This window comes from Sceloporus undulatus, chromosome 5 (genome assembly GCF_019175285.1).
Source record: "Sceloporus undulatus isolate JIND9_A2432 ecotype Alabama chromosome 5, SceUnd_v1.1, whole genome shotgun sequence".
Lineage (NCBI taxonomy): Eukaryota > Metazoa > Chordata > Lepidosauria > Squamata > Phrynosomatidae > Sceloporus > Sceloporus undulatus.
Window position 1 is genome coordinate 33,303,379 of NC_056526.1, and position 11,691 is coordinate 33,315,069.

At 44.0% G+C, this 11,691-nt stretch overlaps 1 protein-coding gene across 1 annotated transcript in view; it reads right to left on the bottom strand.

Moving 5' to 3' along the window:
* Positions 1–1,874, bottom strand: part of PVALB (parvalbumin) — a 39,828-nt gene extending 37,954 nt beyond the window's left edge. The window contains exon 1 of the mRNA XM_042466579.1: positions 1,786–1,874. The gene's annotated coding sequence lies outside the window, so the exon portion shown is untranslated. The remainder of the gene's footprint in view (positions 1–1,785) is intronic.
* Between the last annotated feature and the right edge of the window lie 9,817 nt (positions 1,875–11,691).

Consider the following 11,691-nt stretch of genomic DNA (forward strand, 5'->3'; position numbering starts at 1 on the left):
AAAATGATTTTGCTTGATATCTGGCATCTTTGCCCCTCTCTCCAAAATTATTAGTTGAAAAAAGACAAGTCTCTTCGCACTTGTAATAGAGGCAGTATGAAGGTTGGGGAAAGTTAACAGGACTTTGCCACCTTTTCTCCCAGCCTTAGGCTTCAGTTTTAGTTTTAGAGAGTGGGATCAGGAACTTCTGGGACTCCTGAAGGACCACCACTGTGTCCACTGAGCATAACCAATGGGCAGTTCTCTCTTTGGAAATCTGGGCGCTCATAATATTCCCTACTGACATTTTGTGAAACAAGCTGCAAACTTTCAGGCCACACTTGATGCCTCATCCCTCTCTCTTCCACTCCACCACCAGACGAAATAAATATGGCTTTTGAGAGCAGCAAGCAAGAGCACATCAAGTCAAAATCAGAGGGACAGAGATCTACACTTTCTGATGATGAATATTATAAAAGTCCCAGAAGTACAACCAGCCCCAGGAGCTAGCAAAGCCAAACAATTAAGAGACAAGGAAGCTTTGGGAAAGTGGCCTCTTTTTTTTGCCAGATACCTCTCAAAATCCTCCAGCCAGCACACTGGGGGGGATACTGGGAAGTATAGACCCCAAAGTGATTTTCTTCAGCTCTTAGAGGGACAAGACTCCACTCTGAATCAGAGGAGGGAGGCTGGAGCAGAGGGGAAGATGCTCCAGGTTGAAAAGGGATTGTCCTTCATGGTCTTCCTTTGAGTTTTCAGCATCTCTGAGATGTGAGTTTCGACTGGCACTGTTTCTCTTTCCTCCTATTCCCCCTTCTCGCTCTTTCCCCCTTTGGTTCAGATCTCTTTCAACACACATCCTTGCTTCATGCTATCTTTCTTTCTCACTTCCCAAGCCTCCACCAGTCCCTTTCCATAGTTTCCTTCTTTCTTTCCTTGGGGCGGTCAACTCCACAAGTTCCCTGTTCATCCTTCCACCCCCCACCTGTTGCCCGGACCTTCTTTGCAATCCCCTTGTTGGCGAATGGGATGGAGGAGTTCATACTTTTTTCGATGGCACAATTTTACCTTACTTTTAACAGGGGATGGCAGAATTTGGAAATCTTCCTTGGGGAGGGGACCACAACTGCCAGCCCCTGGCAACGCTGGCTGGGGAATCATTATTACTAATACAGTAATAATTCTGGAATTCTGGGCGTTGTAGTTCTCCCCAGTTCGGTTAGGTGAGTGGCACGATCCAGGTAGAGAAAGGATGCCCTGTTGAGGCACAGTATCCCGGTACTCTAGAGAACATCTAGTGCATCCCTGTGTCTATTGGGCCAATCTACCACTAAAGTACCAGGTTGGGCACTAACAAAGTACCCCTGAGAAATTGGGCATTCACTAAAGTGCCCCTGACAGGTTGGACATCCACTAAATAACTGCCAAGAGATCGGGCATCCATTACAGTACCCCCTGAAAGGTTGGGCATCTCCAAAGTACCCCTGAGAAGTTGGGCATTCCTTAAAGTCTCCCTTAGAAGTTGGGCATCCCCAAAGTGCCCCTGAGAAGTTGGGCATTCCTTAAACTCTCCCTTATAGATTGGGATCCCCAAAAGTGCCCCATTAAAGTCTCCCTTAGAAGTTGGGCATCCCCTAAAGTGCCCCTGAGAAACCGGGCATCCACTGAAGTGCCCCCGAGAGGCTGGGCATCCACTAGAATCCTCTTCAGAGGTTGGACATCCACTAAGGTACCCCTTAGAAGTTGGGCATCCCCTTGGAGCTCTTCTCCGGAGCCATCCCTGGCACCCAGCCCCATCCCTCTTACCTGTCGGAGGGCTGCGAAGGCGTCGGGGGCAAGGCTGGCAGCGAGGGAGGAGGCGGCGGCGGCGGCGGAGGGCTGGCGCAAGAGCTGAGCCTCGGGGCCGGACCCCCCCTTATATAGCCTCCCGCCGGCCCGGGCTATTTCGGGAAGGCCCCCTCCCCTGCCTCGCCTCGCCTTCCCCGGGGGCCCTGCTCCTGGACGGTGTCGGATCCTCGGGGGCGGCGGTGTCACATTCACCTGGCCCCCAGCGAAGGGATCCAGCGGAGCTATGAATAGCCCTGGCACCCGGCGCCCCTCCAGGGCGGATGCAGTCCCAGCCAGTCCCTCTGCCCCCCAAACTCAGCCCTAAAGGGAAGATCTGTGTCCTCTGGTTTAAGGGGGGGGGGGACCGATACATGTCCAAAACAATCAGGAGGGAATGTGGACTCGTGTTAGGGAATCCCTCCTCTGTTGGGTTTGGTCCTCCGGGGGAATCAGGAAATGTCATCCCTATTAAGTCTGTTTGCCTTTGGATTTGTTGGAGCGTGATTTTGTTGTATGCCTTCCGCTCGTGTTGCGAACACGAAACTGATGCAACTTTCTTCGGAGGGGGTTTACCCTGGCCCTCCTCTGAGGCTGAGAGAGTGTGACTAATCGAATCATAGATCTAGATAAATATTAGATTTCAATAATAGATAAATCATAGAATCATAGAGTTGGAAGAGACTGCACAAGGGCTATCCAGTCCAACCCCATTCTGCCATGCAGGAACTCTCAATCAAAGCATCCCTGACAGATGGCCATCAAGCCTCTGTTTAAAGACCTCTAAGGAAGGAGACTCCACCACTCTCCAAGGGAGTGTATTCCACTGCCATACAGCTCTTAATGTCAGGAAGTTCCTCCTAATGTTGAGGTTTGCCATTGCCATCCTCTGAGGCTGAGCAGGGACATAGCCAGGATTTTAGGAAAGGGGGGGGGGTTCCAGACTAAATGCCACCATTATAATGGGGCTTGGGCGTGGCGGCGCAGCAACACATTTTTTCTAATGGAAGGGGGGGTCTGGACCCCAAGGCCCCCCCTTGGCTACGTCCCTGGGCTGAGAGAGTGTGACTCACCCAGGGTACCCAGTGGCTGTCATGGCTGAGCAGGGATTGGAACCCTGGACTTCAGAGTCCTAAATCCAGTGACGCAGGGACAAATGGAAGTCTAAACAGTGACTATCCTGTGAAAATTGCGCATTCACGATTAAGATTTTCACACGATGTCATGATCAAAGCACCATTATCCCATGTATATCCCATGAAAATTGCACAAAAAAGGTCTGTGCACAACGTCACAATGAAAAGCGATTAAAGCGCCATTATCCTGGGAATAACCAGACAATAAACAGCAACAAATCATTCATGGGGAAATCCTGTGAATGATTTGTTGCTGTTTATTGCCGGGATAATGGCTCTTGTATCACACTGTGTCTGAAAATGTTAATTGTATTTTAATGGCTTGGGTCCAGCTTACTTGAAGGAACACCTCCTCCCATATAACCCTTCCCTCACACTCCGGTCCTCTGGGAAGAACTTACTACAGTCGAGGAAAACCAGACTGGTGCTGACTTCCCAGAGGACTTTTTCCTTTGCCAAAAATCTGGAATGATCTGCTGGAAGAGATTGGCCAAATAACCTCCCTTGGGGCTTTCAAAAAGGTGATAAAAACCATTCTTTTCCAGTGGGCCTTCCCAGACTCACCTTTGTCCAAACTAGAACAAGTTTGATCCTCTGATTAAATCTCACCACTGTCACCATGTGTTAATTGATTTCAATTTGTTATTGTGATCTATATTTATATATGGTTTTATTGTGGTAATTTTATTCAGGGAGGGATAAAATTTTTGATTATTTGATTATTTTGTATTGTATTAACCTCTGTTGTTACCTGCCTCAAAAAGGAGAAGCAGGATATAAATAAATACTTTATTATTATTATTATCATGACTGTGCAATCATTTTGAGTTAGGTGACCCTAAGGCAAAGCTATAATGTTTTTTTCTTGTTATGTTTCTTTAGAGAGGGGTTGCCATAGCCATCTTCTGAGGCTGAGAGAGTGGAATTTGCCCATTTCTCTGAAGATGCCACAGAGGCAGGCGAAACATCAGGAATAAATTCTTCCAGAACTTGGCCACGTAGCCCAAAAAAAAACCCACACAAAGCTATGGATGCTGGCCATGAAAGCCTTCGGCTTCACATTGCCCAATATCTCCCAGTGGGTTTCATGGCTGAGTCAGGATTTGAACCCTGGTCTCCAGAGTCAAAGTCCAATGCTCAAACCACTACACCGCACTGGCTCTCAGTATCCTGACCTTCATCCAAAGTGATCTGGGCAGCTTACAGTAAAATCAATCTGAAAGAAGAAATAATTGTAATAAATGGCAAAAATTGAAAACATTAGTTTTTCAATGAAAAACAGACCATTTAAAACCAGCTATAATAATCCTGAATAATACAATGTAACCATAAAACATGTGGAGCTTGGATGAAATCAGTCTGGCCTGAAGTCAGTAAAGAAAGGAAAAAGAAAAAAGAGGCCAACTTTGAAGGGACATCTGGCTTCATATCTCTGACAGATCATATGGTCAGATCACTTTGGATTCCAGCCAGGCTGTCTTGAATAAAATCCAGAAAAAGTTATCCTTATAGTATGGTTTGAGGGTAAGAAGGCTACATGACCTCTTCCAAATCTTGGACGGCCATGAAAAAATGAAAATATATTTTGATCTTTCTAATGTGTTCCCAGGGAGTGTGGGGGATTTGTTCCATGTTTTTGGCCTCTTCTGTACAATTTTAGGCATAGGCAAGCCCTTCTTTTAATAACAGAATATTTTTATTCTATTTTTCTGTCATATAGAGCAAGAACATTTTTTTCACACAGAGCTTGGAAGTGATCCTTTTTCTGACCATAACTCCCATCCCTCTTCTCATGTGGATTATGCTTTTCCTTCCAAGGTTTTCAAATCTCCAAAGCCAATGTACAGACCCCAGAGTTAAGAATGTCACTCTGGCAATTTTGCAGCTATAGATGTGGTTGCAGGTCAGGAGAATTCAATTGAAGGCAATGAGATAAGACTAATGGAGTACCTCTGTGCAATAATGACTATAGAGTTTATCACATGGGAGGCATCCCGTGCAGAAATGGGATTTAAAACCTGAGAAAAACCTAAAAGACATGGAAAAGGGTGATTGGTTTTCAGACGCTTCAGGTTTAACACAACATTAAACCAGCTAGCAAGTTGACAAAAAGTGATTCTTTTTACTGTTGGGATTTTCTGGAAGTAAAAAAAAAAAGCATTTTCTCTACTTTCCTCCAGGGTTAATGTCACGTTAATGCACCTTAACAGCGACATTGTCTTAAAATCAATTGCACTTTTGGGTGTCTTTTCTATTTTCTGTCCAGGTTAATGTTGGGTTAACCCGGATGTTGTGTGATAATAAATCTGTTTTTGTGGTTTTTTCCCCACTCTAAATCCCATTTTTGCACGGGATCCCTCCCGTGTGATAAACTCCAATGTGTCTCTCCAAATGTTGGACTGCAGTTTCCATCACTTCCCTCCCCACCAGCTCTGCCAGCTAGGACTAATTGGAACTGTAGTCCAGTAGCACCCAAAGAGCAACAGCTTGACAAGCTTGGATCAGAATTGAGGTTGCAGGCTTGCAGCCCATCAGCCTTTGCTGGGAAGGTATCATGAGTGCAATAACGTGTTAACCTGGCATGCAAAACATTTACTTCTGTTTGGCATTGTGTGAACACAAAACTGATGCTCATGCCTAGACTGTGCCTTTAGACATTATTGATCTAAGGGTGTAAACTCGAACTGTCAGTAAACTGAGCATACAAAGTGTGAAAAAATACTTTGTGTTTTTGGATTGTGTCTGGATTGTCTGGATTGTTATACAGACCCCTGCAAACTGGTGGTATGGTTGGACTTTTTCTACCCAGTTCTCACTCTCTCCATTTAGACTCTAGTGTAAAATTACAAAATTTGAAGGAACCTTGGAAGGTCATCTGTTTCAATCCCCTCCTCAATGTAGGATCTGCATGGCAAGACAACAACGAGGACATCCCTTACGAGTGGTTGTCCAGCCTCTGCTTAAATATTATCAGCAAAAGAGATGCCTCTGCCTCCCAAGGCACTCTCTTCTACTGCTAACTCATTGCTACCATTAGGAAATATCTCAAAATGCCTGGGCACAATCTGCTTTCTTGCAATTCATACCTATTCTACTCTAGAATTACATTGATGGTCTGTGCAGGGTAGTAGCTTTCACATTGGCGATTTTGTGAATGCATTTTGGGTTGTAGTCCAAACTTTAAAGGAGTTATCCCAAAACTTACCTGTCCCAACAGGCACCACTGGTTATGATCACAGAATGGTTCCAACAACCCAGCATGTGAGCAAGCATCTTCAATCCTTTGTGCTTGCGTGGGTTCTGCTTTTCATACCTGAACAACCTTTTGTTCTCTGTGATTTTGATTTTGACTCTAAGGCTGCATCTGCACTGCAGAAATAATGCAGTTTGACACCATTTTAATTGTCATGGCTCACTGCTATGAAGTTATGGGATTTGTGGTTTTGTGAGATATTTGGCCTTCTCTGTTAGAGCAAACTACAGATCCCAGGATTCCATAGCACTGAGCTATGGCAGTTAAAGCAGTGTCAAACTGCATTATTTCTGCAGTGCACTTGCAGTCTGGTCACTTCCTGTTGCCTCCCCCCCCCCCACAGGGACATAGCCAGGATTTTGGGAAGGGGGGGTCCAGACTAAGTGCCACCATTATAATGGGGCTGGGGTGCAGTGGTGCAGTGGCATGCACCATTCGTTGTATCTAATGGAAGAGGGGGTCCGGACCCTATGGCCCCCTCCCAGCTATGCCCCTGCCCCCCTCAAATGCCTCAGCTAACCTGGGGAGAGGCCAAAAACCAGACAAAATTGCCCTTCATGCTCCTTAGAGGGCATTGGGGGCAATTTTATTTTATTTTATTTTTGCTGTGAGGGTTAGGGTTGCCGGCTTAGGATTGTCCCAGGGCTTGAGGTTTCTGGCCAAAACCTGAAACATCCCTTGGTGATGTCACTATGCATTAAGTACCAACTACAGCTGCTCCTACAGATCTGTTATTCAAACATAGAGACAGAATGTGTTTTTCCAGTCAGGAAATTAAGACAGAAATCAGTTGGAAAATCATTGCATTCTCTCTCCCCTCCTAATATAGATATGATTTCCCCTGCATGCCAACTACACTCTTCTCTCTATTTGCATGTCATTTGGTCCAGCTGAATTACAGGGGCAATAAATACCTTTGTAAATTGGTAAAGACATCATGTAATTTAGCTAACTTCCTTAAGACGTTCTCAAACAAAAGATTTTCCTGCTTTCCCTTCAGCCTACCATTTCCATGCTCTCTCAACTTTGTTCCGAAAGATGGTGAGATAAAGACTTCTTCTTTTACCTGAGCTATTCATTGGATAGGTTAGAATGTAGCTTCTATGCATATGTTGATTTAAGCCATTAGTAAAGTTTTGTTTTTAAAACTTCAAGATATTTGTGTCAGCCTCAGTTCTTAGAGAAGCACTGTTAAACAAAGACCCGCGTTTCTGCTGTTCTGTTGATTTAAAAGCAAGACCCTAACAGACTTGGCTTTGAAATTTTTTTGATATTTTGCTATTTTTGTTTCCTTAACAAAGGCTGAAGCCCTGGCACCACAACAACTAGGAGAGAAGGGATGGCAGATAACTAAGTACATACAGTGTGCCCTTAGCTTATGTGGGGGATCCATTCCGGACCCCCCCCCCCCCCGTGTAAGCCAAATAGTGCATAAGCTCAAGTCCCATTTGAATGAATGGGGCTCATGCTTGCGGTGCAGGAGAGTGCGCATGCCATGGGTGCGCACACCATTCATTCTCATGTTGCGTGGCTTCTGCATAAGCTGGAAGCCATGTATGGGGCACCTGCCTATAGTGTGGGCGCACTGTACATGCAACTTTCAGAGAGTCTCTGCAGTTTGCATCAACAAATCAAATTATCCTTTGAAATTTTTGCAAACTGCTGCTGTACTAGAAGAGTTGGAGATTTGCACACATCCCTTTCTTCTTTCCTGGAGCTCAGCCCACCTAAACGTGAGAATCTGTACCTTGTCTCCTGCTTGAAGATGACCCACAAAAACTGGAGACTCCACATCCAGGCACTGTAATCTGGGGTGCCAACTCCCAATAGTTGCCTGTTCTTGATCAAGCTGTGGAGATCCCTTTCTTTATAGATGATTGCTAATCATATTTATCTGAAGGATGTTATCCTTGATCACAGAAGCAGTATTCAGGTTTTCTTTGTATAAACTGATACCCATATTAAAAGGTTTTCAAGAACAGTTTCTTGTTGCTTCATGTCATTGCTGATCCAAAAGGCCAAGTCTTAGCACACCTAAGGAACATCTGGAAGACTCAAAGCTAAAAAATGTTTAGCTTATCCAAAAGCCAGAGCAGAGATCAGACTCTTTCATACACCAAGAGACTGGGAAAATTGCATTTTCAGACTCTGGCTATCAGAACCCCCCACTCTGGGAGTATTAGTTCAAAATAAATAAATAAATAAATAAATAAATAAATAAATAAATAAATTGCAGTCTGAATACAATGCAATGTTAATTGCTGGGTCTTTTGGAGAACAGGAGGTGGGGGGGGGGGGGGGGGGGGGGGGGAGGAAAAGAAGGCAAAATTATTGGAAGCTGGAGAAACAGACTGAAATAGTTCTTTACCCATAACTCTTGCAAAATTTTCAAAGCAGTCCTTCAGTGGTGCAGACTGGGAGAGCAGCCATATGTGAAGGAAAAAAAAAATCTATAACTCTCTCATCATCCAGGGAGAAACAGGGAGCAGGTTCTATCAAATGCTAATTTACCTGGCAGTATTTCATGAGCCAGCAAGCACTTTTTCCACCTCGCAGGACTGAGAATGAGATGCAGAGTTTGACATCTCTAGGTCAATGCAATGAATCCAGCTGTACTTAGGAGCCACCGGAAACTGCCATTGACACCTGTGGACAATCAACCAGGCTGATGACATGAGGAGGACAAGAAAGGAGTCATTGTGTAGAGATTCATAACTTGGTGTTTTTTGAAACTATTCATCTTTGAGGACTTCTGCCCCATGAACAACCTTGGGACTCCTTAAACCAGGAAACTCTTTATCCTGAACTTGGAAAACCATTTTCAATGTCACACCCTCTGCAGTGCTAGAAATGTGGGGACTGAAAGAACATTTCATGGAAGGGTGGCATTCTTAGTTGGAGGGGCAAGTGCTCTAATTCCCACTCCACATTCTCATCGCAACACTCCTGGATAATGGTAAAAGTCACCACGTACTGGAAATTTGCAAACAACCTGTCCTGAAGATCTTGGCTTAACAGGGCATGGTGTACAGCTCTATTTGAAAAACTGATATTTAAGCAGAGGTCTTTGCATAATGAAAACCAATACAACATATTTGTTTCGATATGGTGCAAATTTATTGCAATAGCATATACATTTCTATACATTTATTATTGGGTTTTATCCTAATGATTGAATTATGAAAAATCACCTCTGGTGTGTACAGAACAAAAGCAGCTGAGGTTTTGGAGAAACGTGTCTCAGTAGACATGCACTTGTTGACAATATTGACTGTGGCTGAAGAAGATACACCAATTGTGTTGTGAACACTGCACAACACAACTGACAAAAACCAAATATAGCATCATATAACAATTTCAAAACATGAAGAATAAATTGTAACTTGGATGCCCTCTAGAAGTTTTGGACTACAACTCCCACAGTCCTTTGCCATTAGCCATGCTGGGTGGGGGAATTGCAGATCAAAACATCTAAAGGAGCAAAAGTTCTTTTGTCTTTTGGTGAATGCACTCAAATACTGTATAGGAAAACAGTTTACCCTCCTCGGAATAGCTTGAATCATGAAAATCTTTCACATTAAGTGGGTATCTACTGGCCATGATGCTGAAGAAAGCCAGGATTGAACTGCATCCAGTGTACTTTTAATATTCTGAAGCCATGCTGAGTGATTGTATCAATCAATCAATCAATCTTTATTAATGCATAAGCCAAAGGCCATTCGCATGATAAAATATAAAATATAAAACCAATAACAGCAATTCAGAATTATAGGTCTGGAGCGTGGCTTTGGTGCGACTTCTGGACTCTTAGGATGCATGCATCATTGAAACACCATACCTCCACTGTGACTCGAAGCAGCTTTATTTTGGCTGTCTGTAACAGGCCAATATGACTTTCTTTTACTGCCAGCTAGGAGCCTCTGCACTTGTTGTTTGCATTGTCTTGCTACACACTGACTTAAATTCAATTCTTAATCCCCAGTAGAGTAGAGTAGAGTAGAGTAGAGTAGAGTAGAGTAGAGTAGAGTTTTGGACTTCGGGTCCTAGAAGTCCCAGCCAACTTGGCTTACAGTCAGGAATTATGGAAGCTGAAGTCCAAATCATCTGAAGGACCAAAGGCTGGGAATTACTGATCTAGTCCAAAGCTGGAATAGAGTTTAGAAAAGCAACTTTTTGGACTATAGCTCCCAGAATCTTCCAGTAGCCATGCTGGTTGGAGCATTCTCAGAGGTGTAGTTTTCCAAAGTCATTTTCGTGGGGCTGAGAACCCTCCAGACGTTTTTGAATTGCATTTATTGTTATCCATCACTATTGTCTATGCTGGCTAGGGCTGATAGGAGTTACACACCAATAAATCTGGAGGGACACATGTTCCCTACCCTTGGTCTAATCCAATGATTCCCAAACTCTGGTCCTCTAGTTATTTTGGACTTAAGCGCCCAGAAGCCTTTGCAATTTTGCCCAATGGTTTGGGATTCTGGGAGCTGAAGTCCAGAATACCCAGAAGGCCAGAGTTTGGGAATCACTGGTTTAACTCATCTCCATTCTCTGAAACATGGCATCCTAAAACATTAGATCTTTAGGGGCCTTTCTGGTATTTGCTTAGACACTAACAATGAGAAAAATTTCTCTGGACTGCTAGTGTGATTTCAAAAACCACCTCTGAGTATTTCTTGCCAAAGAAAATCCTATGAAATTCATGGGGTTGCCATAAGTTGACAGGTGACTAGAAGACCCCCACCCTGTCCCAATGTACCCTTACCCTGCTTTGAAATTTCACACACAGAGACCAACGTGTTTCCACCTTTTTGTTTGAAAGGTGCCAGAGGTGATCTTAGCTTGTGTGTGTTGTGTGTCTTCAAGTAATTTCCCCCTTATTGTGACCCTAAGGCAAACCTATCACAGAGTTTTCTTGGCAGGATTGGTTCAGAGGAGGTTTACAATGCCTTCCTCTGAGGCTGAGAGTATGTGAGGTGCCCAAGGTCACTCTGTAGGTTTATTAGCTGAGTGGGGAATCAAACCCTGGTCTCCAGAGTTATAGTCCAACACGCAAACCACTATGCCATGCTGGCTCTTAGCTTGAGCCTTCTGAAAACCAGATATAGGCACTTTGTTCTCTGGCCATAATGGAAGGAATCAGCAGATTGAGACAATCAGACAGTATTTCAGCAATTCGCAGATGACACAAAAATGAGTGATAAGGTTCCACCAGACCTTATAAAACCTTTGCATTTGGCCTGGCTCTCAAGTTTGACCAGCTTGGGATATGTGGGAAGAGCAGCTGCTTGCCTGGCCACCAGATCTCTTACCTGCTTGGACACACTTATCTTCAGATAGTTTGTCTTTAAGTTTGAAAAATGACTTCTTATCATATTCTTAGCAGATTAGGAGATCAATTGTGCTTGCCTAAAATCTTTATAAGGCTACAACACTTGTGCTTGACAACAATCTCCCAGGAATACACTGGAACCTACTTCTGAATAAACATGATTAGGACTG